This window comes from Dipodomys ordii, unplaced genomic scaffold, assembly GCF_000151885.1.
Source record: "Dipodomys ordii isolate 6190 unplaced genomic scaffold, Dord_2.0 Scaffold9, whole genome shotgun sequence".
In the NCBI taxonomy this organism is placed as follows: domain Eukaryota; kingdom Metazoa; phylum Chordata; class Mammalia; order Rodentia; family Heteromyidae; genus Dipodomys; species Dipodomys ordii.
In genome coordinates, this window is record NW_012267225.1 from 13,212,566 (window position 1) to 13,236,553 (window position 23,988).

Sequence of the window (23,988 nt, forward strand, 5' to 3'; positions counted from 1 at the left end):
TTTCATATGAGTTTTTTGATGGGTTCTTCTACATCATTGATGAATGTTGTTGGGATTTTGATGGATACTGCATTGAATTTGTAGATAGCTTTGGGCAGTATTGCCATTTTCACAGTGTTAATCCTTCCAATCCAGGAGCATGGAAAGTTTTTTTTTTTCATTTCCTTAAATCTGCTTTAAATTCCATTTTCATCATAGAGGTCCTTCATATCTTTGTTTTAAGTTAATTCTTAGGGTTTTTGGGGGGTTTGTTGGGGTTTTTGAGGCTATTACAAATGGAGTTGCTTTCCTGATTTCAGTCTTACTCTTCTCATTGTTGTCATACAGAAAAGCTACTAATTTTTGTGGGTCAATTTTATACCCTGCTACTTTGCCAAAGTTTCAAATTCACCCAGCTAACTTGGAAGAGGAATCTATGGAGTTCTTTAAATAAAGGATCATGTCATCTGCAAACACAGATAGTTGTACATCTTCTTTCCCTGTTTGAATCCCCTTTATGTTTGTCTCTTGCCTTATTGCTCTTGCTAGGAATTCTAGTACTATATTGAAGAGGAGTAGAGAGAACATCCTTGTCTCATTCCTGATTTTAGAGGAAATGGCTTTAACTTTTCACCATTAAGTATAGTGCTAGCTGTATAGAGCCTTATAGAGATTATATTGAGGAATGTTCCATAGATTCCTAATTTCTCCAGAACTTTATCATAAAGGTGTGTTGGATATTATTAGATATTTTTTCCTGTATCTATTGAGATAAACAGATGGTTCTTGTCTTTCCTTCTGTTGATATACCGAATTACATTAACTGACTTACATATATTGAGCCAGAGCTTTTGTCATGAAGGGGTGTTGGATATGTGAATTTCTTCTTTAAAAATATTTACACAGTTTTAAGAGAAAACTATTATCCTAATTATCCTAGCTTGTTTGAAAGTATTTGTAAATATAACATCAATGATCAAACTTAGCTATCTGGAAAGAGCATTTGGATAGGGTTTCTCTTTCTCTATTTCTCTCTCTCTCTCATAAGTACTGAACATTGAACTTGAACTTAGGGCCTTATGCTCACTAGCCCTTTTCTTTTTGAATACTCTTTTATAAAAGAAGAAATACATCAAGATCAAGTGTTTTCACATTTAAAGAAGGAAGATAATTGTGAATCCTTAACTACGGAACTACTACTTGAGCCATGCCTACAACACATTTTGCTTTAGTCATTATTCATTTGATTTCTCTTTTTCTGAGAGTAACAAATTGTACAAAGAGGTTTATTTTGTGATATTTCCATACATGTGTACAATATGCTTTGAACAAATTAACCCCCTTTATTATTCCTTTTTAAACCATTTCATAAGCTTAATTATTCTATTTTCATGTGTATATGAAGTACTTTGATAATATTCACCCGTCCACTCTTCCCTATTTGTTGCCACCTCTAAATTGTCCCCTCTTTCACACTCACGTCAATCTTTTGTCTGTATGCATTAAATATGAGAGAACATGGGGTATTTGTCTTTGTCACTTATGCTTTTTATATATGTGTTTTGAGCTTATTTCTGAATCTTCTGTTCCATTGATCTATGGGTGCCAACTCTGTACCGATTTTGTTACTGTGGCTTTGTAATGTAATTGTAGTGTAACTGGAAGTCAAATATTAATAATATTCACCATCAATCTTTCTGCTCAGTATTACTCTTGGCTTTGGGATTTTTTTTATTTCTTTCTTTTTTTTTTTGGTGCTCATGAGTCTTGAACTCTGGGCCTGGGTGCCATCTCTGAGCTCTTCAGCTCAAGGCAAGCACTCTACCACTTGAGCCACAGTGCCACTTCCTGGGTTGTATTTTTGTTGTTTTTTTTTTAATGCTGCTATGTGAATTTTGCTAATGATTTTTCTGTTTATGTGGAAAACAACATTGAAATTTTTATATAGATTATATTGAATCCGAAGACTACTTTCAGTAGTGTAGACATTTTCAAAATATTAATTCTGCCAATCTATGCTTATGGGAGGTCTTTCCATCCTCTAGTGTTTCAACTTGTTTTTTCTTTTATAGTTTTCATAGTAGTGGTCATTTACCTCCTTTGTTAGGTTCATTTATAGATACTTGGTATTATGGATGAGATAATTTTTTTGATTTCTTAGCCTGCTACTACTGTAGAAAGCTACTGATATTTTTAATATTGACTGTGTAACCTGCTACTTTTCTGTAAGTATCAGATCTAGGAGTTTTTAGCTTTTCATTCTGGCCAGCCACAGACTGCAATTGTCTTATATTGTCTGCTTAGTTGGGATTACAGACATACCTAAGAATGCCCAGTTTATGAGTATTTCTGTGCTTCTGATGAAAGTGCAGGGTGAGGTGAAGATGATGACTCTTACAGATGACTCTTAAACTCTTAATTCTTTTATTTTTTGAAAAAAATTTTAATTGTCAAGGTGATGTACAGAGGAGTTTCAGTTACATAAATAAGGTAATAAGTACATTTCTTGTCAAACTTGTTACCCCTTCCTTCATTTTCCTCCTACTTTCCCTCCTCCCCACCATCCCTACCTACCCCCAAGTTGAACAGATCACTTCCAACATATTGTCTTGTGTATATTGCTGTTGCATTGGTTTCTTTGTCTCACCATTCTGTTTTTCCCCTTCCCTTCCCTAATTCAAATAAATACATATACAATACCAGGGTACCAAAATCAAATACAGTAACAACAGGGGATGTACACAAAAGAGATTTTATCTTTCTTGCTGTTCTTTTTAATGTACTTATAATGTACTTTGCGATTTTTTTTTTGTTTCTTTTCTGTGTTCTTCCCCCATGGTGTAAATTCTGTTGTCACTGTATTTGATTCCGGTGTCCTGCATATTGTATATACATTTTTCTAATTTGGGGAGGGGAAGGGAAATAATAAAATGCTGAAATAAGGATACAGGATGACCCATTGTAACAACAAGATGTACAAGACACTATGTTGAAAACGAACTTGACAACTTTGAGGGAGGGGGGAGGAGAGGGATGGTAGGGAAAAAACAAAGGGGGTGTAACAATGTTTGATAGGAAATGAACTCATTACCTTGTTCATGTAACTGAGCCCTCTTTAATATAATATATATATATATATATATATATATATATAACAAGATTACATGCTACATTAAAAATAACAACAACAACAAAATGTAAGTTCTGCTCTGGGCCTTGTAGGCCCTGTGTAGAAACCTAAGTTTCTATCCAGTTTCTGTGTTACCTAGGTAACTGGCAACCCTTGAAGCAGTTACCCTCCCTACTGCTAGGTCACATCCTGGGCACCCCTGGTCCCAGGCCCTGAGATCACATCTAGATCCAGTGTGGCCACACCTTTCCCCTACCTGGCCACACCTCTTCCTGTCCCTGGCCTAAATAAGTCCTGGCCCAGGTGTGGGTCGCCCCTTTCAACCATGCCTCTCCACCATGCATGGTGGGACAGCAGTTTGGTAAATAAACTTCTTTTCCTACCTGAATACTGCATGGTGTTCTCTTTACCACTTACCTAATGAAACCTACCTATTTAATATACCTTACACAAAGAAAAGCCTCTGTGTCCATGTTCTTGGAGTTCATTTTGCTTAGCGTCATCTTATATGGTCATATATACATAACTATTGAGATATTCTGTTCATCTGCTAAGATTATTCTGGACGTATACTAATTATTGCAAATGTTCCTTTGGGTCTGGCTTAACTTCACTTAATATGAATTTTTCCAAGTCTTTCCATTTCCTTACAAATGGGGTGGGTGTCATTCTTTCTGATGGAAGCATAGAATTATACACACACACACACATTTTCTTGATACACACACACACACACACACACACATTTTCTTGATCCAGTCATTTACTGAGAGGCTTCTGGGTTCAACTCCTAACTCTTAATCTCATTTCCCAGGTTCTCAAGGCAACCTTAGTTCTTCTCAGTAGTGCAACTCATAAAATAGGGTTCCCTGGGCCTTTTCAAGAACATGCAGCCAGAGATTTGGCAACTTAGTACTGGCTGCTTTAAAGGAACTCCTCTTAGGCTGAGATGCTCCTGAAATGGGGTTGTGACCCAGACTCACTACTTGAGAAAGGAGAAATACCAGGGACAGCATTAATATATAGAAACAAGGGAAAAGAAGACAAAGGATTTTATGTAGATTGGTATGTGTCTCAAACCAGATTTGGGAATATTCAGCCTGTAAGCTATATAAGGCCTGTGAAATTGTTGGTGTGGCCCTGCCAAGACAGCTAAATGAAGGACCAGAAACTTTATTAAGTCTAGGAGGGATTTTTTTGTCAAAATATAATTTAATAAATTGAGGCCTGGGAAATGATGTTATAAATATCCAGATGGTTCCTGACAGAAAAGAGTTCCTCATCTCTGGTTAAAGACTTAACCAATTTCCTTGATGCGGTGTTTTGTTGTTTTTTTTTTTTAAGACAATTGGGATAGAAAATGGTTTTACATATCATCTGTGTTGTCTACAGAACTGCATATTTAACTCCAGAAAAAAATATTTGATTATCCATCATTTAATTTGACCAATATCTGCTAATAGTTTATACATTTCAAAACATAAGAGATCTTTTACATAGTATGCCAAATATATAAAAGTTTATATTTATAGTTAGAAATGAAAATGATTCATGAGCATGAGAAGTCAATACATCTTTTACTATCCTCTTCAAGTTCTAGATGTCTGTATATAAGATTGATGTATGTCTAAAAGTATATTGGCTACTCTGCCTAATCACTTTTGCTTTTAATGCATCATAATTAAACTTAATGTATCCTGTAGTATTCTAATTATATAAAGTCTGTGAGTTGAAAAGAGTTGTTTTATTATCATGCAGAGTCCCTAAAGAAGTCATCTAATTATTTTTTTCTTAAGTTCCTTTGATTACTGTATTATCTACTATCCTTTATCTCAGTTAGATGGATTTTGCTTGTGACCTTAGAATATATCTGCCTTGATTTGGCCAGAAAGATTAGCTTCAGTTCCTCTTTTTACTTCCCCTTTCCTCTGTGGGGGGTCATAGGAGCTGATTCTGGATTATCTCCATGTTCTCTCAGGCCAGTAAAACCTGAAAGCCAAAACAGTGTTAGGCTCTACTTGTTCCCCCATTTTTATATGCTTACCCAAGTTTCAAAGCACTGATCTTAGTTAATATGGTTCTTTGTAGCCATGGAGCCACAAGAATTTGTGTGGAAACTTGGCTGAATGGTTCAAGTCAGGAACCTATAATATTAGTTTGTCCATTGTCAGAGCTATAGCTGTAATTGTCAAAGATTATTTTTAGTGTAAACTAACAGAAGGATAAACAGTTAATATCTTAATTTCATAGGGATAGTACAGCTAATGTGTTTGTAATGCTGTAGCTGCTTTTCTTACATTTATACCTGCAAATAAAATGCATGAGGTAACCTTTGTTTATACTGTGGAATTGAGTGATTCTTTCAGATATCCTGTGCATTTATTTAATCTGTGCTTTGTCCATTTTTTCTCATAAGATGGTTTAAGATAATTTTTGTAGGCCTGAAGTTCAAGCCTTTCTTTCTGTTCTCCATTATAAATGATCCAAAAATAAGACTGCAAAGTTAAAACATTCTAAATGTATTATATTGTAGGCAAATGTATTTTTTGTTGAGTCCCATATGTGTCTTTATAAATAATTCATTTATAGTGATACATTAAGACCTTCATAATGATGAAAACTGTGTGCTGAAAACCCTGGTTCTACCATTCAGAAAATTGGCTAAGATAGCATTTTCTTTGGCTTGCTCGACAAATTGTCATTTTTTCCCCCCACAGAATAGTTCCATATCACTAGCATTTGTCCATACATATCTTGTGTATAGTAACCTTGCCAACAATTTAGTTTGCCAAACGTCTTCAGCTCATTTTCTAAAAGAGTTATGTTCTAAAGAGTTATGTTTTCTTAGTGGAGTTCTATACCCTCCAGAGCCTATTTGTAAAAACTAAAATCTGATTTCTCCTCATCTTTTTGAGATTTCCAGTGGAGACTAAGTTGGCAGGCCAGATGGCCTTGATGTTGCTAGCCAATTAGCTTGAGTCTTCCAGAAACAAGGTAATCTAAGATAAGTTCCTGGCTTTTCACATAGCATTTTCTATGAAATAGTCAATTTACTTTTCCACTATAATACAAAAAACTTACCAGGTGGCAAATGAAAGAAATTAGTGCTAGAGTTAGTTAAATGTCTTGTAAAGTTGAAAAACAGTGGGAACTGATATTTTGTAATGTGCTAGGGATCTCAAAGAGCAGTCTGTGGCTCCTGTTCCCTCCCTTCTATCTTTTTTTTTTTTTCACCTAGCTAAAGACTTAGGTATCTGATAAAACTACATCTAACACTGAATTCTTCTTGTAGGGATCTAGCCATAGTTTTCACCATATGAGCTTGGCCATTAAGACACTAGACCTAATGTATTTTCTGTCTTAATGTTTTCTTTGTAATTATACTTTCAGTATCTTGCAGTATTTTAAATATGCAAAGAAATTATATAATTATCTGGTAGCCCTGAATCATGGCCAGTAACTCAGGAAACCAGTATTGAATTAAAAATTTTTGACACCCAAGTATAAAAATAGTCCTAGTTAGGATGTACTGTTTCTGTTCTCAAAACTACCAGGGCTGAAGGCCTATATGAGGTACTTTATTTTCACCTTAATTTCTTTACTAAGAAAGGGTAACTTTATTAAATCTGAGGTTACGTCTACTGTGTTGTATTTTACTTTGCCATTTTATGTCATTTTCAAAGAGTGCTTTTACTTAGGAATTCATGGGTTCAACTGCTCTTGATTGTTTTTAACATCAGAGCTCACTGCCACTTGCTGGCTTGCCTTTCAAGTAAGATGTTTTATGGCAATGACCACTATGTGTTTTATCATAACATCTCATTTTAAGCTAATTTCACCTCTCATTTTTATTCCCCACCTTCTATAGGAAGGCGGTAGCCCCAACATTATAATATCTTCTTGTGTCTAGTAGTTGTGCCTTTGCTGAACTCTTACTCAGATATGTACTACTCTTGTAGATTTTGCTGGTTTCTACCCAAATGAAGTAGTGTAACTGTTTATTAGAAGCCAGGTGTGGTGACTCAAACCTTTAATTGTAACTACTTGAGAGACAGAGATCAGAAGATCCAGATTTCTGACCAGCCTGGGAAAACAAAAGTTTGTAAGACCCTACTTCAACCAGTACATAGCATTTAGTAGTATGTGTGTGATCTCAGCTAAGAGGGAAACACAATGATTGGACTTAGTGGTACGTGTCTGTTATACTCAGTGACATAGGGAAGTTTCACAGCACAAACCTGCTCTCACATAAAGCAATATCCTGTCTTAAAAATAGCCAACATAGCTGGGCACCAGTGGCTCACGCTTGTAATCCTAGCTGCCCAAGAGGCTCAGATCTGAGGATCACAGTTTGAAGCCAGGCTGGGCAGAAAGATCCCCATGAAATTCTTATCTCCAATTAACTATTCAAAAAACAAGTGGAGCTGTGGTTCAAGAGGTAGAGCTCTAGCCTTGAGCAAAATTGCTCAGGGACAGCGCCCAGATCGTGAGTTCAAGCCCCACAAGTGACAAAAAAGAATACACACCACAAAGATCTGGAAACATGGCTCAAGTGATAGAGCACCTGTCTGCAAAAGGCCCTGAGTTCAACTACCAAAAAAGAGAGGCAAAAAAATTCTGTACTGGGGCTGGGAAGGTGGCTCAGTGGTAAAGCGCTTGCCTTGCATGCATAAGGCCCCGGGTTCTATTCCTCAGCACCACATAAGGAAAAAGCAAACAAAGCCAGAAGTTGTGCTGTGGCTCAACTGGTAGAGCACTAGCCTTGAGCTGAAAAGCTGAGGGACAGCGCCCAGGCCCAGAGTTCAGGCCCCACGACCGACAAAAATAAAAATAAAAAAATAAAAAAATTCTGTACTGGTAGTCATAAGGGAGTTAGAGGCTTGAGGGTGTGTATCAAGGATAAAGTAGCAGTAGGAATGTCCTAGAATCTGTCAGTTAATCAGGAAGTAATCTTAATTCTTTACTACACAGAGGCACACTGAGTTGACTGTGCAGTAAAAATGCTATTTGTACACATGTGAATGCATTTGTGGTATTCATAGGGTTTCACGGAGGAGAGTAGGTTTGTGGCCTTTAAACCCTAGAGGACTAGAGTAACCACATATAATTAGTATCTTGCTATTTTAAAATTGAATTCCTGAAAGTTTTCCCAATACTTATTTATTTCTCAGTTGATGCTTCATTTATAAAAATACAGCTATTTAAATATCTATTTATGTACTTTCTCTTTAACCCTATGACCTTCTAATACTTGTTTTCATTATGATTTTGTGGCACCATTTTATTTTTCTGATCCAAAAATACCACCTAGAATGGTATGAAATTAGATGTTTTGAATAAGGATTTTTTTTTTCAATAAAGAATTCAGTTTCTGAGCTGGGCACTAGTGGCTTACACCTGTTATCCTGGCTACTCAAGAGGCTGAGATGAGAGGATCATAGTTCAGAGCTAGCCTAGGCAGAAATATCTACAAGACTTCATCTCAACTTAACTATCAAAATGCTAGACTGAAGGCATGTCTCAAGTGGTAGGTCTATTTGCAGCCATAAGCAAGCAATCATAGTTACACTTCAAGGACCTGAGTTCAAGCCATGGTACCAGCACACAAGGAAAAAAAAAGAAAGGCATATTCTGGATACAATGGAGTGCTGGCTGATCAGACACATCTGTGTGTATGGCTGGTGATTCTGCCTGTGCCACAGCACCCTATCTCAGTTGGCTCTGCTGATGTAACAAAATAATCATAAACTGTGGATTAGACAACACTTACGTGTTTCTCATAGTGCTGGGAAGTTAGAAGTCAGGGCCAGTGTGGTTAGGCTCTGGTGAGTGCTCTTTTCCTAATTCGGGCAGCTGCTCTCTCACTGTGCACACTTGTGAAAAGAGCTATTTCTCCTGGTATCTCTTATAAGAATGCTAATTCTTCCAGATTGGGATCTCCCTAACCCAACTTCATTTACCTACTACTTTCTAATAGGCCTTGTCTCCAAGCATATTCACACTTGGGGTTAGGTTTCACCATATGAATTTTAGGGAAACATAAACACCACCTTGAGTATAACTTTGGTAAAGGATTTTAGCTTCAGGAAAGATCCTGGAACTCTGTGTGCATTTTCCATACATAGATTTCTTTGACAGTGGGATTTCCACCGGCCATTCACCCTCTATAGGACTCTACAGAACCAATAAATGACAGAGATGTACTCAATTATAGGCAACACTATTAACATTGTGACATAGTGTCTTGGTCGGCTGAGGTGTTTAGCCTCACTTTGATTGCTCTAATCACTGTGGATTCTAATCACCTGCTTAGTCTTGTCTGATTTTTTTTATTAGTGAGTTTCAGATTTCTGTTTCATGCTTAGAATTATTGTGGCTTTTGGAGAATATTTTAAACTGGGTGAAAAGGCAAAAATGTGGAATCAAGAAGTGAAAGCACATTGTTTACAGTTCAGTAAGTGGTTGTGGTTAGGAAATGTGTCTGTTCATCATTGCCAGATGACTTAAAATTTATACAGGAGCATGAGTTCTTTTTTTTAAATAATTATACTGTTTTACAGATTAAGAATATAAATTTTTCTACAATTTGTTCTTTAGGTATTATAGTGGAGGTATGCTTACTCATAAACTTTTCCCTAAAATTCTCTGTGATCTCAAAAAGCATAATGACAACTTAGATTTATTTAGAAACTAAAATTTTGATTTATCAAGTTGAAAAATGAGTTTCTCTCAACTCATATATATCACTAGATATATATCACTAGAATATGTCATTTTATATAGAGAGGAGGAGAGAGATTACTGGTAAAATCTGGTATAGATAAAATTTCTCAAAAATAAAAGAGTATTAGCTAGGTGCCAGTGGCTCATGGCTATAATGCTAGCTATTCAGCAGGCTGAGATCTGAGGATTACAGTTCAAAGCCAGCCCAGGAAGGAAAATCTTTGACACTCTTACCTCCAATTTACTACCAGAAAACCAGAAGTGGTGCTGTGGTTCAATCTTAGCCTTGAGCTGAAGATCTATGAATAGTGCCAAGGCCCAGAATTCAAGCCCCACAACTGACAAAAAATAAAAATAAATGAATAAAAGAATATATATATATGTATGTATGTATATGGCTACACAAAGTACAATCGAAGTAAATGAAAGCAAATTAGAAACATCCTTATATTAGCAATATCAGAACTGAAACAGTCCCCCATTTTTTTACATCAGTTTTCCCTGATATTTACCCTGCTCTTAATGTATTTATTAGTACTGTTCCAGGTGTAGCAGTTCAGTTGAAAGGAAAAAAAATCTTCCTATTTCAAAATAAGGGACACAAGCAAGAGATACAGTGGGACAATAAGAGTGTTAGCTCAGAGAGAGATGTTCATAGGGAGATGTGATGGGCGTTATTTCTCCTATTGGAGAAATAATTTCAGGTTATTACGTAAATTGCAGAATTTGAGGCTAGAACAGAAAGAAGTAATAGATAAAAAAGTTTCTGTACAATAGGATAGACTGTAGTTTGGATTTTTTGTGGGTATGTATGCTGGTCTTGCGGGTTGAACTCAGGGCCTGAGTTCTATCCCTGAGCTTTTTTGCCCAAATCTAGCACTCTACCACTTGAGCCGCAGCTCCATTTCCTGCATTTCTGTGGTTAACAGAAATCACAGTCTCACAGACATTCCTTCCCTTGCTGGCTTTGAACCATGATCCTTAGATCTCAGCTTCTTGAGTAGCTAGTATTACAGGTGTGAGCCACTGGCACTTAGCTTATAATTTAGATTTTATTCCCTGGATTGCCATTGAAAATTTCACATACAAGGTAACTGTCATTCAATGTACATATAACATTAAAGGAGGGCCTGGTGGGCCTCATGAACAAGTTTGGAAAAGTCAGATGCTAGACTGTGAAGGCCTGGTAGAATGAGGCTATTGTAATAATAATAGCATCTAAACTTTGTATATCCCAGCTTTTCTTTTGTATCAGTTTTTGATACCTCTCTCCCACGAAAAGAAACTTGTTCATATAAAAGTCTTTCCTATCTCAATAAATGACTCTATTCTTATACTTACATCACTCCCCACCTCTCAGCTACTGCCATTTCTCCTGAATTGCTGCAGGAAACCCCCTAACTTGGTTTCCCTCCTTTCTCTCTTGCCCTCTTCCATCTGTTCTTACACAGCTCATTATTTATGCTTTCCCATTTGACTTAGGAAATAGACAACTCTACACATAATGCTATAAAACCTATAGCCTCCCTCCTTTCTATTCTGAGCTGATTTCCTTTTCCTACTTCTCAAATTCATGTTGACTATGATCAGTTCTAGGCAGAATATGAGCAGAGTCCTCTGTAAAAAGGTCCACTAAACTTTGGGGAAAGCTGTAACTTCTACTGGTGTTCTTGGGGCCACCAGAATATAGGCTTTTTTCTTTTGGCTCTGGCATTTGGAAGTGGGCAGGAGGGAGGGTGGTAAGAATTATTACAGTGACATCATTTTACTTTAGGCTGGGATATTCTTATTCAAATGGATTTAGGATTCTTTCTAGACATTGAACAATAGTACAAATTTATTGATAACTTTTAGAGTTGGGCTACTGTCAAAGCTCAGAGATTTAATATAGGTTATAACACACTGAATATTAACCTTTACAATGAAAGTAGAATTATGTAGAATAAAAATTGGGTCATGGGGATAGGTATAGTAGAGCACTTCTGTAATCCCAAAAAGGTAAAAATTGGAAGGATTGAGATTCAAGGTCAACCATAGGAAAGTTAGTAAAACTTCATCTCAACAGATAGGCTGCATGACAATGAAAGAGTAAATTAGTTATTGCCCCTGAAATAGCATGTTGGCCTAGCAAAACCAGATTCAAAAGAGACATTGTTTCAAAATATTTTGCCAACAGCAATATTCACAAGACATTATTTGGGAAATGAACTTTACTTGGTGGTGAGGGGAGTGCCGGCCCGGGTGAGTTGGGAGGGGGGGAAGCAGGAGAAATGGGGGGAGGTGCTAAACAATGTTTGACAAGAAGTGAACTCATTTCTTTGCTTATGTAAATATAACTCCTCTGTACATCATTATGATAAAATAAATCTTAAAAAATATTTTGCCTCCCCCTCAGTTCTAGTTTCCATAGCTTTCCTGATTTGCCAAAAGGACCTGATTAGGAATTAACAATTATTCAGAATATTGTGGGACCCAGCCAATAAAGTGTGACCTTCACAAACATCTAATTATAATAGGTGCAACCTGTCAGAGCATAGCCTATAGTATAAGACCCTCTATACTCAGGGATGGATACAGAGAGAACCACCTGGGGAAAAGAGGATGGACAGACAGAGCAGTTGTGGACAGTGACAGCCAACATGAATTTCAGCAAGATACTGCTCTTCTGAATAGAGTTCTTCACACTCATCCTTGCTGTCCTGGACTTTATCCATCTAATTCCTAAGACAAGAACCCAAGGAGGCTTCAGGAGAGCTGACAGTGTAGCTGCAACACCAACAGGCATTGTCTGTGGCTGAGCTGCAAACAGGCATACAGGGCTGCAACCTTAGCCGTCTCTGCTGGATTCTGGGCCAGAAGAGCTATATGGGCTCTGTCCACCTTGAGCCACAACAGCAGAAAATATTAGTGCTTCATTTCTTTAATCCCAGAGGTGTAGGAGGTTGAATTTGGAGAATATTGGTCTGAGGTTGGCAAAAAGACAAAACCCTACCTCAAAAATAAACTAATTCAACTAGGACTGATGGTAGCTCTAGGAGCAGAATACTACCCTAACAAACACTGGGCTCTGAGCTCAAATCCCAGTACAATCAAGTGGGATGGATGGAGACAGTCATAACTCCTCATTTTACAAAACTAAGAGTCCTCCCCTTAAGAAGTTAATCAGGGAGTGGAGCAGTGGTACAAGTGGTAGAGTGCCCGCCTTGAGTGGAGAAGCTCAAGGACAGCACCGAAGCTCTGAGTTAAAGCCCCATGACCAACAAGAAGTTAATCAGGTAAGAAATGTTGCTTAATGGTATCTATTTAAGATCTCACAAGTAACACCAGATATACTCCAAGCCATTTTGGTTCTGATTTAGGGCCCAAACCGATAAAATAGTACAATATAAATGGTTACATCATGATAGTTTGGCATGAGTGATAAAAAAAAGATTTGTCAGTTTTGAATAAGGACAAAGATCTTATCAGCCAGGGAAGCCAGCAGCTTTTTAAATCCCCTGTCCCCTGACTCCAGTGGCTCATACCTGTAATCCTAACTACACAGGCTATTATCTAAGAGTTGCATTTCAAAGCCAACATGAGCAGGAAAGTCTATGAGACTCTTATTTCTAGTTAAACATGTAGAAAAGCTGAATGTGGGCCTGTGGCTCAAGTAATAGAGCCCTAACCTTGAGCAAAAAAGCTCAGGGACAGCACACAGTCCCTGAGTTCAAGGCCCAGGACTAGCACCAAAAAAAAAAACCAGAAGAATCCACTAATGTCCATTCCTGACTTACTGTACTATGTTAGAGCTGGTGTGTGTGTGTGTGTGTGTGTGTGTGTGTGTGTGTGTGTGTGTGTGTGTGTGTGTGTGTGTGTATGCACGCGTGCATGCATGTGCATGGCTGGCTGGCTGGCTGGCTGACTCCTAGGTGTGCTGGGTGAATGAAGAAAAAAAGAAAAAAGAAAAAAACAACAGTGGGCACTTGTCAATGAACTGACCTGAAGGAGGAATAAAAGTACTACTTTAGGAAATAGTAAAATTTACATTTTAGAACAGGCTACTAGATAGGGATAGGTTAGCATGTTGGGATATCTGTGAAGCTAGGGAGAAACAACAATAATGGAGAAGTAAAATTCCAAATTACAGTGTGGGCAGGGTTTGGATAATTCAATTTACCATTAGTGTCAGCAATTGTCATGAGAAATATTTCTGTGAGCAAAGTTTACAGAAGATCTTGTCCTCTGTAGCTGTACAAGTTTAAACCTTTTCCATGTACTAACTTTCTCTTTTTTGTCTGTTTTTGTACAGCATTCATTATTCTCTAATGTGTTAATTTATCAACATAAACCACTAAAGAAATTTGAATTGACATACATTTAAGTGGTCACTGGTTCCCAGATCAAATTTCAAATAAATCATAGATCTCAGTAATCACAAATAGATTTTATTCTACCATCACTTAATTTTTGTAGCCTCTTTGTCATTCTAAACCGAGGATTTTTAAAAGAAACTTTAGTGATTAATTACTAATTGATACATTCATTCTGCAAATGTTAGCCTCTGATTTAAATATTGTGCTTTTTTGGGGGGGGGGTCCAGTCGTGGGTCCTGAACTCTGGGCTTGGGCGCTATCCCTCAGCTCTTCAGCTCAAGGCTAGCGCTCTACCACTTGAGCCACAGCACCACTTCCCACTTTTTGCTTATGTGGTGCTGAGGAATCGAACCCAGGGCCTGAGGCATGCAAGGCAAGTGCTCTACCACTGAGCCACCTTCCCAGCCCATTTTGTGCATTTTTTACCACAACTTTCATCTGCTAGCATATATCTGTATATATATATTGGTGTATATTCTATGTGGCTTTTTATGTTTCTATTCATTTAAGATTACTGATATTCTATATTAGTATTTGTTGTCTCCATTTAATCTCTGTGACACTATTTGGCATTTAGTATTTGACAAGTTACTCTCTTATTTTAATTGCACGTTCTGTTGACATCCTGGCCATGACCCAGCCAATATTTTAGGTCTCCCAGAGCTATTAATCATCCCAGTGAATGTACTCTGTTTTGTTACAGTTTTAGGCAAGCCCCATATTTTAGCATCATGAAGTAGAGGAGAACATGTCACAATTTTCTATTAACTGGTTTTTACCCAAGAGACATTTTGGCCCTTGTCTTATAAGAATACTTAGTTTCTAGGATTGGATCTGTTAATAATACAAATTCTCTGTTCTTAACAGGTGCCGCTTAACTAACTTACTTCATTTTTCAGTTTTCTTATGTGTCAGGAGGGAGATTGATGTCTTCATTATCCCTTTTTTAAAAATAATTTTTATTGAGATTAAGTAATTACATAAATTTCACAGTATTGTGAGATAGTGATACTTAAAGTCAAACACATTTTAACAAACACATTTTAACCTTCACAAGGCAAATTGTCATTATCATGGTCTATAATGTTTTTGAATTCTATGAGCTTTGACAGTGCAACTGTTTCTTCCACATCGGGTGATATGTATATTTCTTTCCTTTTGCTTTCTATAAGGTAGGTGTTCCCTCTTTCCCTCTCATTCCCTCCCTCCCATCACTGGCCTTGAGATTCGTAGTTTGTTTTCTTCAATGTCCAGTGCAGCTGTGCCTCTCTGTTGTATATTTTCCCGTTTCCCTCAGATTCTATGCCCTCCTCCTAGCTTCCCTCAGATATGGACACACACACATATAGTATATATAGATATAGGTATAGATATACACACACACACATATACTATATATATGGTCAAGAACATGGAGTCATTTAGAAATGATATGACAAATTGAGTGGAAGTTTTTTTGTGTCTTGAATCCTATTTACTTTGTCATATCTCTTTGCATTTTGGATTTAACATCCACGTATCAGGGAGACCATGTGCCATTTGTCTCTCTGCTCTTAGCTTACCTTACTCAAAATGATTTGCTCTAGGCTTATCCATTTCCCTGCAGATAACATTATTTTGTCCTTTCTAATGGTCATAAGAGTCCATTGTATATACAGGTACCACAATTTTTGGATCCATTCATCTGTAGTGGGGCATCTAGGTTGTTTCCATATCTTGGGTATTGTAACAGTGCTACAGTGAACATGGAGGTGCATGTGTCCTTGTATTCTGGTTCCTGTTGCGCAGAGTAGAGGCCTAGGAGTGGTATGGCTGGATCATAGGGGAGGTTTGTATTTAGTTTTCTGAGGTACCTCCAGCCTGCTTTCCAAAATGGTTATATTAGTGTATGTTCACACCAGCAATGCTGGGAATCCCCACCAGCATTTGTCATTGGATGGATTTAGGATGTAGGCCCTTCTGACTAGGGTTGTTTTTATTTGCATTTCCTTTACAGCCAAGGATGATAAACCTTTCCTCATGTATTTCTTTGCCATTTTTATCTCTTCTTCTGAGAAATCTCTCTAGCTCCCTTGCCCATTTTGTGATTGGTTTGTTAAATTTGGGAGGGATTAGTATCTTGAGTTCCCTGTGTATAATGGATATTATACCTTTGATATATTGCTGGTAAATTTTTTTTCCCAATTAGCTGGCTGTCTTTCTAGTTTGGTAGCTATGTCTTTAGCTGTGCAGAAACTTTTTATTTTAAGGTAGCCCCATTTATCGAGTCTCTCTCCAATTCGTTGTGACTCTGAGACTTTTCAGGAAGTTACTGCCTGTGCCTATAAGTTCAAGTGTCTTTCCTACTCTGTCCTGCAGTAGTGTCAGAGATTCAGGTTTGATGTTAAGGTCTTTAATCCATTTTGAGTTGATATTAGTGCATGGTGACAGGCTGGGGTCCACTTTTAGTTTTCTGCATATGTCCATGCCGTTTTCCCAGCACCATTAGAGGCTATGCTTCTTCCATTTTATGTCTTTGGCTCCTTTGTCAAGTATCAGCCGACTATAGGTATGTGATTTTATTTTTGGATCTTCTAATCTGTTCCATTGGTCTTCAGGTCTGTTTTTGTGCTAATACCAAGCTGTCTTTGTTATTATGGCTCTATAGTAGAGCTTGAAATCTGGTATCGTGATCCCTCCCTACTTTTTTTTGCCTAGAATTGCTTTGGCTATTCTTGGTCTTTTGTTGTGCCATGTAAATTTTTTGACTGTTTTCTCTATTTCAGTAAAGAATGTCATTGGGATTTTGATGGGAATTGAATTAAATTTGTCTATCATTTTTGGCAGTATGGCCATTTTCACTATATTAATTCTACCTTTCCAAGAACATGGAAGGTCTTTCCATTTCCTGTGTCCTCTATGATTTCTTTCTTTAGGCTTTTATATTTTTCACTAAATAGTTCCTTTACATCTTTGGTTAGGTTAATTCCTACATTTTTTTGAGATTATTAGGAATGGGGTTGTTTCGTTGATTTCCCTTGCTGCTTTGTTTGTACATTGTTGGTGTTTAGAAATGCAACTGATTTTTGTGGGTTAATTTTGTGTCCTGCTACTTTGCCAAAATAGTTTATAAGCTCCAGGAGTTTGTGAGTGAGTTTTCAGGATTGGTAAGGTATAATATCATGTCATCTGCAAATAGGGATAGTTTAATTTCTTCCTTCCCCATGCAGATCCTTTTAATGTCCTTTATTTGCCTTACTTCTCTGGCTACGGATTCCAGAACTAAATTGAAGAGGAGTGGAGAGAGTGGGCATCCTTGCCTTGTTCCTGATTTTAGGAGAATTGCTTGTTGTTTTTCCTCATTTAGTATAATGTTGGCTATTGGTCTGTTGTATATGGCTTTTATTGTTTTAAGGAATGTTCCTTCTACTCCTATTTTCTCCAGCGTTTTTAACATGAATGGATGTTGTATTTTATCAAAAGCCTTTTCCACATCAATGGAGCTAATCACATGGTTCTTGACCTTGGTTCTATTGATGTGATAGATTACATTTATTGATTTACATATGTTAAACCATCCCTGCATCTCTGGGATGAACTTACCTGATCACAATGTGTGATTTTTTAAAATATGTTTCTGGATTCTGTTGGCTAAAATTTTATTGAGTAGCTTTGCATCTGTGTTCATCAAGGAGATTGGTCTGTAGTTCTCTTATTTTGTTGGATCTTTGCCTGGTTTAGGGATGAGTGTGATATTGGCTTCATAGAATGAGTTTGGGATTACTCCCTCTCTTTCTGTTTCTCAGAAGAGCTTAAGAAGTATGGGTATTAGTTCTTCTTTAAAGATCTTATAGAATTCCGTACTGAATCCATCTCTTTTTAGGCTTTTCCTTGTTGGAATCCTTCTGATTGCTTCCTCTATCTCATTGTAGGTTATTGCCTTATTTAATTGATTTATTTCTTCTTGGTTCAGTTTGGGCAATTTGTATATCTCTAAAAATTCATCCATTTCTGCTAGATTTTCCTTCCTTTTTGAGTATAGATTTTGGAAATAGTTCTTTATATTTGTTTGGATGTCTTGGATGTTTGTTGTAATTTTTCCCATAGCATCCCTGATTTTATTGATTTGGGTCTCCTCTCAGTTAATTTTGCCAGAAGTCTGTCAATTTTATTGACTTTTTTTTCAAAACCAGCTTTTTGTTTTATTAATTTTATTAATAAAATTTTTGTTTTATTAATTTTATTTCTTAGACTCTATCTTGTTATTTTCAGCTCTTACTTTGGTTATCTTGCTCCATCTAGTAACTTTGGGTTCAGTTTTTTTTCTTGCTTTTCTAGCAGTTTTAGTTGCATCATGAGATTATTTACTTGGTCTGTCTCTATTTTCTTCAGGTGTGCACTGAGATCAATAAATTTGCCAATCAGGTCTGCTTTTGCCATGTCACAAAGGTTTCTTTGTGATATATATTCATTTTCATTGAATTGTAGGAACTTTTTAATTTATTTTTTAATTTCTTCTGTGACCCAGGTGTTGCTCAGAAGTGTGCTGTTCAATTTCCATGTATTTGAGTAATTTCTACAGTATACTTTGTTATTAAGAACTAGCTTGATTCTACTATGGTTGGATAAAATACAAGGGATTATGTCAATCCTCTTGTATTTGCTTAAATTTTTTGTAGGAACTATGAAAAGATCTATTTTGAAGAAAGTTCCATGAGCTGATGAGAAGAATGTATACTGGATTGTTGTTGGGTGGAAAACTCTGTAGATGTCAATTAAGTCCACTTGAGATATGGCATCATTTAATTCTGAGGCTTCTTTGCCAATCCTTTGGATGGTGGACCTGTCCTTTGGAGAGAGTGGAATATTGAAGTGTCCTAGTATTACTGTGTTTGGATCTATTTTTTTCCTGTGCATTTGAGAGTATTTGCCTGCCTGCCACATGGTTCCCAACTTCAGCCAGAGTCTGGTAGACCAGGGCTGCTATCAGACTACTGCTGCTGATGGCTACTGGCCCATGGGTCCATTTCCCGACTCCAGCCATGTTCGAGCTCCCTCCAAGGGGTGCTATTGGTCGAGCCTGTGGGTTGGGTGTGGGTTGCTTGGGTGCTTGCACAATTCCTGGCTTCAGTGGGACCAATAGCCCAGGTGGTAGAAGAGGTCTGGGTCAAGTTCTGGGGGTTACTGCCAGCACTGGTCTCCTGTGACGGGGTGGGGGGAAGGGGGGCGGGGAGGGGGGGGAGAATAGGTATACTCCTTGGTGTACTCACTTATCCTGGAACTGGTTGGGGGCTGTCCAGTGGTGCTATGGGAGATCACTTTCTGTGCTCTGTAAGCCACTGGTTGCCACCGCGTTCCACATTCCATTGATGATTATGGGCTGGGCCCAGTAGTGGTGGGGGCTCCAGGTCTGGGTTTCATGGTCTCTGTCTCTGTGTGCTTGGTCTGGGTCTGGCGCTGTGGGCTTTTTCTGTGCTGGCGTTCTACAGACACTGTGATTTTTGGGTCCCCGGTGGCCGCAGGCCGGACTGCTTTGGCACCTTTGCATGGAAGGGGTGAGGGAAGGGTCTTCATGCAGATTCTGAGCTCCGAGGTTTCTGGCTCTGTTTGCACTCGCCGAGTTAACACCAGTACCATGGATGTCTTCTGTGCTGTCATTCTGTGGACTGCTGTGGCTCTGGGGTTTCTGGAGGCTCTTTGTGGCATGGAGCCACCCCCTGGCAAGAGGTGGAGGAAGGGTCTTTGTGCAGGTTCTGAGCTCCAAGGTTTCTGTTTCCATGGTCTGGGGCCATGGGAGGCCTCTGTGCTGGCATTCTGTGGACTGCTGTGGCTCTGGGGTCCCCGGCAGCCGTGGGCTGGACCACGTTGGTAGCTTGGTACAGAGCCATGTTGCCAGGTGGGTGAGGGAAGGGTCTTTGTACTTTTCTGTCTTTTTGTAGGTTCTGAAGTTTTTTTCTTTTCTTTTTTTCACTTCCTGTATTTCTCTGGTTGTTTGTGTTTTTGCTGTCGTCAGTCTCTTGGGGACACTCAGCATTGGAACTCAAACTCTATTTGGTTGAAGAGAGCTGTGATGTTTCCTTATTGTTCCATCACCATCTTGTGTACTCTGTCTTCATTATCTCTTAAATTGGTTCTTGTAGATGATGTAAGAAAAGTCAACCTGAAAAGCTGATGATCATGACAATGGCTACTCTTATTGCTTGTGTACTGATCCAGGCAAGGTGCAATATGTTTTCTGAATTATTTCCTGGATTTCTGTGCTTTTAGGGGCAGCTCATACTCTGTTGTTTTGAAAATTAAGTTCCTGTTCTTAGGAAGAAAAATATAGATAAGGTATTTGAGGATGTAAAAGGAAGAAATTGTTTCTGGCTAGGATTCAGGGAATACTTACTGGATGAAGTGATATTTTGGCTAAGTCTTGCAGTGTTTATGGAAAATGCTGCTCTGATGGCATAGAAATGGCCTTGTATGTACCATTCATTTAATTGCAAAACAGTTTTCTTTGTCAAGTGACTATCTCTTGTGCTTGGATTGGAAGTATGCCTCATGCACATAATTTGGCATAGATTACTTTTGCTTTTTTTTTTCTCCTTTAAGCAAAAGGAAAACTTAACACTGATTCATTTTCTTTTGGTAAATCCTATTGCTCTCTTTTCGGGGGTCTGGAATTTAACCTGCCTGGAGGAAAGAATAGATGGTTTTCAACTTCTCAGTGCTGGGTTCTTAATGAAAGTCATTCATCACAGTTTCCCATACCTGCTTAAGTCACCAACCAAGTTGGAATATAAAGCATTATGATAGTCAACATGATAAAATAACTTGTTTATGATACAAGGTATTTGGTGTTACCCAGCTTGAGCAGAATTCATAGTTTGGGGGATGTTGTCAGGATTTACTGTAACAGGCTTCAAAGAAATCACAGTCAATGTCAATGTAGTTCATCTTAGCTATACGAAGGTATTTTTGTTAATGCTATTCATATGTTTCTTTAATAAACTGTCAGGCTTTCCAACCAAGCTGCCCATGACAGTTAGTATAAGTAGAGTGGACTCTTGCTACTTGGCAAGTGATTATCATGCCTTGGATCTGCTTAGCAAATACTGCATCACAGGACCAAGAGCCTGGGCAGGTGCTCAAGAATGCAGGTGGCCATAGAACCCTAACCAGTACTTGTTGTTAGAAGAATAACAGGCAGATAGCTGGCCTACCATAGTGTTGGGATGAGCCCCTAGTGCAAGTGCACATTTTAACGATTCCGAAAATATGCCCATAGTGCTTCTATGGTCGCAGCAGCCCCTATATTTTGCACTTCAACTCTTTGCTTCTGAATCCCAAATGTCCTACCTCCTGTTCTTGCTCCCCTGAAGACCAAATGCTCCACTTTCTGATCTAGTTGCCCTGCCCAGGAAAAAGTATATGGACTCAAATGACCTCTGTGTGATCCTAACTTTCCTATCCACCATTGAAAAGCAGCTCCTTTTCATCAAACACACATCTGTTGTGGCATGGCACTTTAGTCAGTGCCTGTCCTTAAATGCTTGTTCTTCCTCTTTCTATTTTCACTCTCTGGTGACTAGCAGCAGCTTCCCACTGTGGCTCTTAGTCTCCTTCCCCACTCCATTTTCTTCCTCTCCTCAAGAAAGTGCAGCAAGACAGGTGCAAACCTTTGGAAATGGTCATTTCTAGGATAGCACTTTGGGGAGATGAATAGCCTAGTTTGGTATATAGACCTGTGCTGAAAATACTTAGACAAAAGAAAGGAGGAAGTTTGAAGTTCAGTGAAAATGAAGTATAAGTGAGAAGGAGAAAGAAACAAAATTAACCTATATAATATAAACTAAATAACAGGGTTTTATTTTGCTTTTAACTATTGGCTACAGTGGAGGAGAAACTTACTTTTAATTTTTTTTTAAAAAGCCAAATGTCAGTGTTTCATACCTGTAATTCTAGGAGATTGAGATCTAAGCTGAGATTGGAGGCTAAGACCTAAGGATTGTGGTTTGTAGACAGCCTGGTCAGGAAAGTCCATGAGTTTTTTGTTCCCAATTAACCACCAAAAGGCTAGAAGTGAGTTGTGGTTCAAGTAGGAAAGTGCCAGCCTTCAGCAGAAAATCACAGGGACAACACTCAGGTCCTGAGTTAAAACCCCAGGACTAACACACTCACACATACAATTAAAAACATAGGATAATAGAAAAAGTGTATTCTTCAGCTAGAATCAATAATATATTGTTAGTTTTTTTGTCTTCTATGCTTCACACATTTTTATGATTAAAAACGGTATGACAAAAGAATTAAGATAGGTAAATTTAAAGTCCTCTGGCTCCCCTCCTGATTTTCTCTTTCTCCTCAGAGACAGTAGCAATCATAACTTCTTTTTGTGTCCTACTCTGTGTTTTCATGTTTCTCTCGTTCTTTTATTCATTAGTTTATTTGTTTGTTCATTCATTCCTATTGAGATAAGGTCTCTCTCCCCTCCCTTCTCCCTTCTCTCTTCTCTCTTCTCCCTTCTTTCTTCTCCCTCTGCCCTCTTCTTTCTCCTCTGTTGCCTATGTTGCTCAGTCAAGGATAAAATTCACAGTTTTCCTACTCCATCTCCTGAGTAGCTGATGCTCCAAGTTCCAGCTGCCACAAAAAATTAAAGAATTAGGAAGATTTTTTTTATTTTTGTTAGTTGTATGGTGTACCATATGTTGTGAGATCTCCCAGCCCCTTACTCCCATATTCCGTGCTAGTGATTAAATCATTCAGGGTATCACACATGCTAGGTGAAGCTCCGTGCTTTGCCACTAAATTAACGTCAACAGCCCACTGTATTTTTGTACTTGAGTAAACAATATCATGTTAGTTTCTGTAGTTTTTTAAAAAATTATAGGCATAATAAACTGTGTATCTTATTTATTCTACCTTGTTTTTGAGATGTCACAGCTAATAACTGTAGATCTGTCTATTTGCTAGAAGGGCTGAATACTGCAGTGTGGTGTGAATACTCCATCCTCCTCATTTATACTGATCCTTTTTTTCTGCCCTTACAGCCATATTCAAATTTATATCCTGGTTTAGGTTCCTTGGTACATGTGACAGTCTCCAGATGACACCTAGGACCACTTGGGCTATATCACACCACTGAACTTCATGTATCTCCTTTAATTCTCACAAATATAAACTAGAACATGATCTTTATTTCAGATCTGAGAAAAATTGAGTGTTTGAAATGCTTTACTAAAACAGTCACTACCTGAATCCAAGTCAAATTCCATCCATTTAAATCCAGAGCCCTATCACCCAGCAGTCCTTATAAGTCCTAAAATTTTAACTTTGATGCTCATTAGAACATTTGCAACCACCCAGTAATATACATGACATTAGAATCAAAGCAGACAATGAGAAGGGCAGTGGGCAGTGTGAAAAAGAACCAGAGAGTAGCTGTATTCCCTTTGTTGTGGTCATCAAAGGGGTTCAGATTTGTGAATAAAAACACTCTGGCCAGGCACCAGTGGCTCATACCTGTAATCCTAGCTGCTTTGGAGGCTGAGATCTGAGGTTCACAGTTGGAAGCAATCCCAGGCAGAAAAGTCCCCATGTAACTCTTATCTCTAGTTAACCACTCAAAAACCAGAAATGTAGCTGTGGCTCAAGTGATAAAGTGCTAGCCTTGAGCACAAAGAAGCCCAGGGAGAGTACCCCCCCAAGTTCAAGCCCCAAAACACACAAAAAGAAAAAAAAATACTCTGAAGTAATGAAGCTGTGTTTTCTATATGCACAAGACTGATAAAAGTCTACCATACTTTTGTATTTTATGTATATATATATATAATATTT

General features: G+C 38.0%; 1 protein-coding gene across 1 annotated transcript in view; it reads left to right on the forward strand.

Moving 5' to 3' along the window:
• The window catches only part of Spidr (scaffolding protein involved in DNA repair), a 329,743-nt gene that overhangs the window by 111,157 nt on the left and 194,598 nt on the right, over positions 1-23,988 (forward strand). The window lies entirely within an intron of this gene.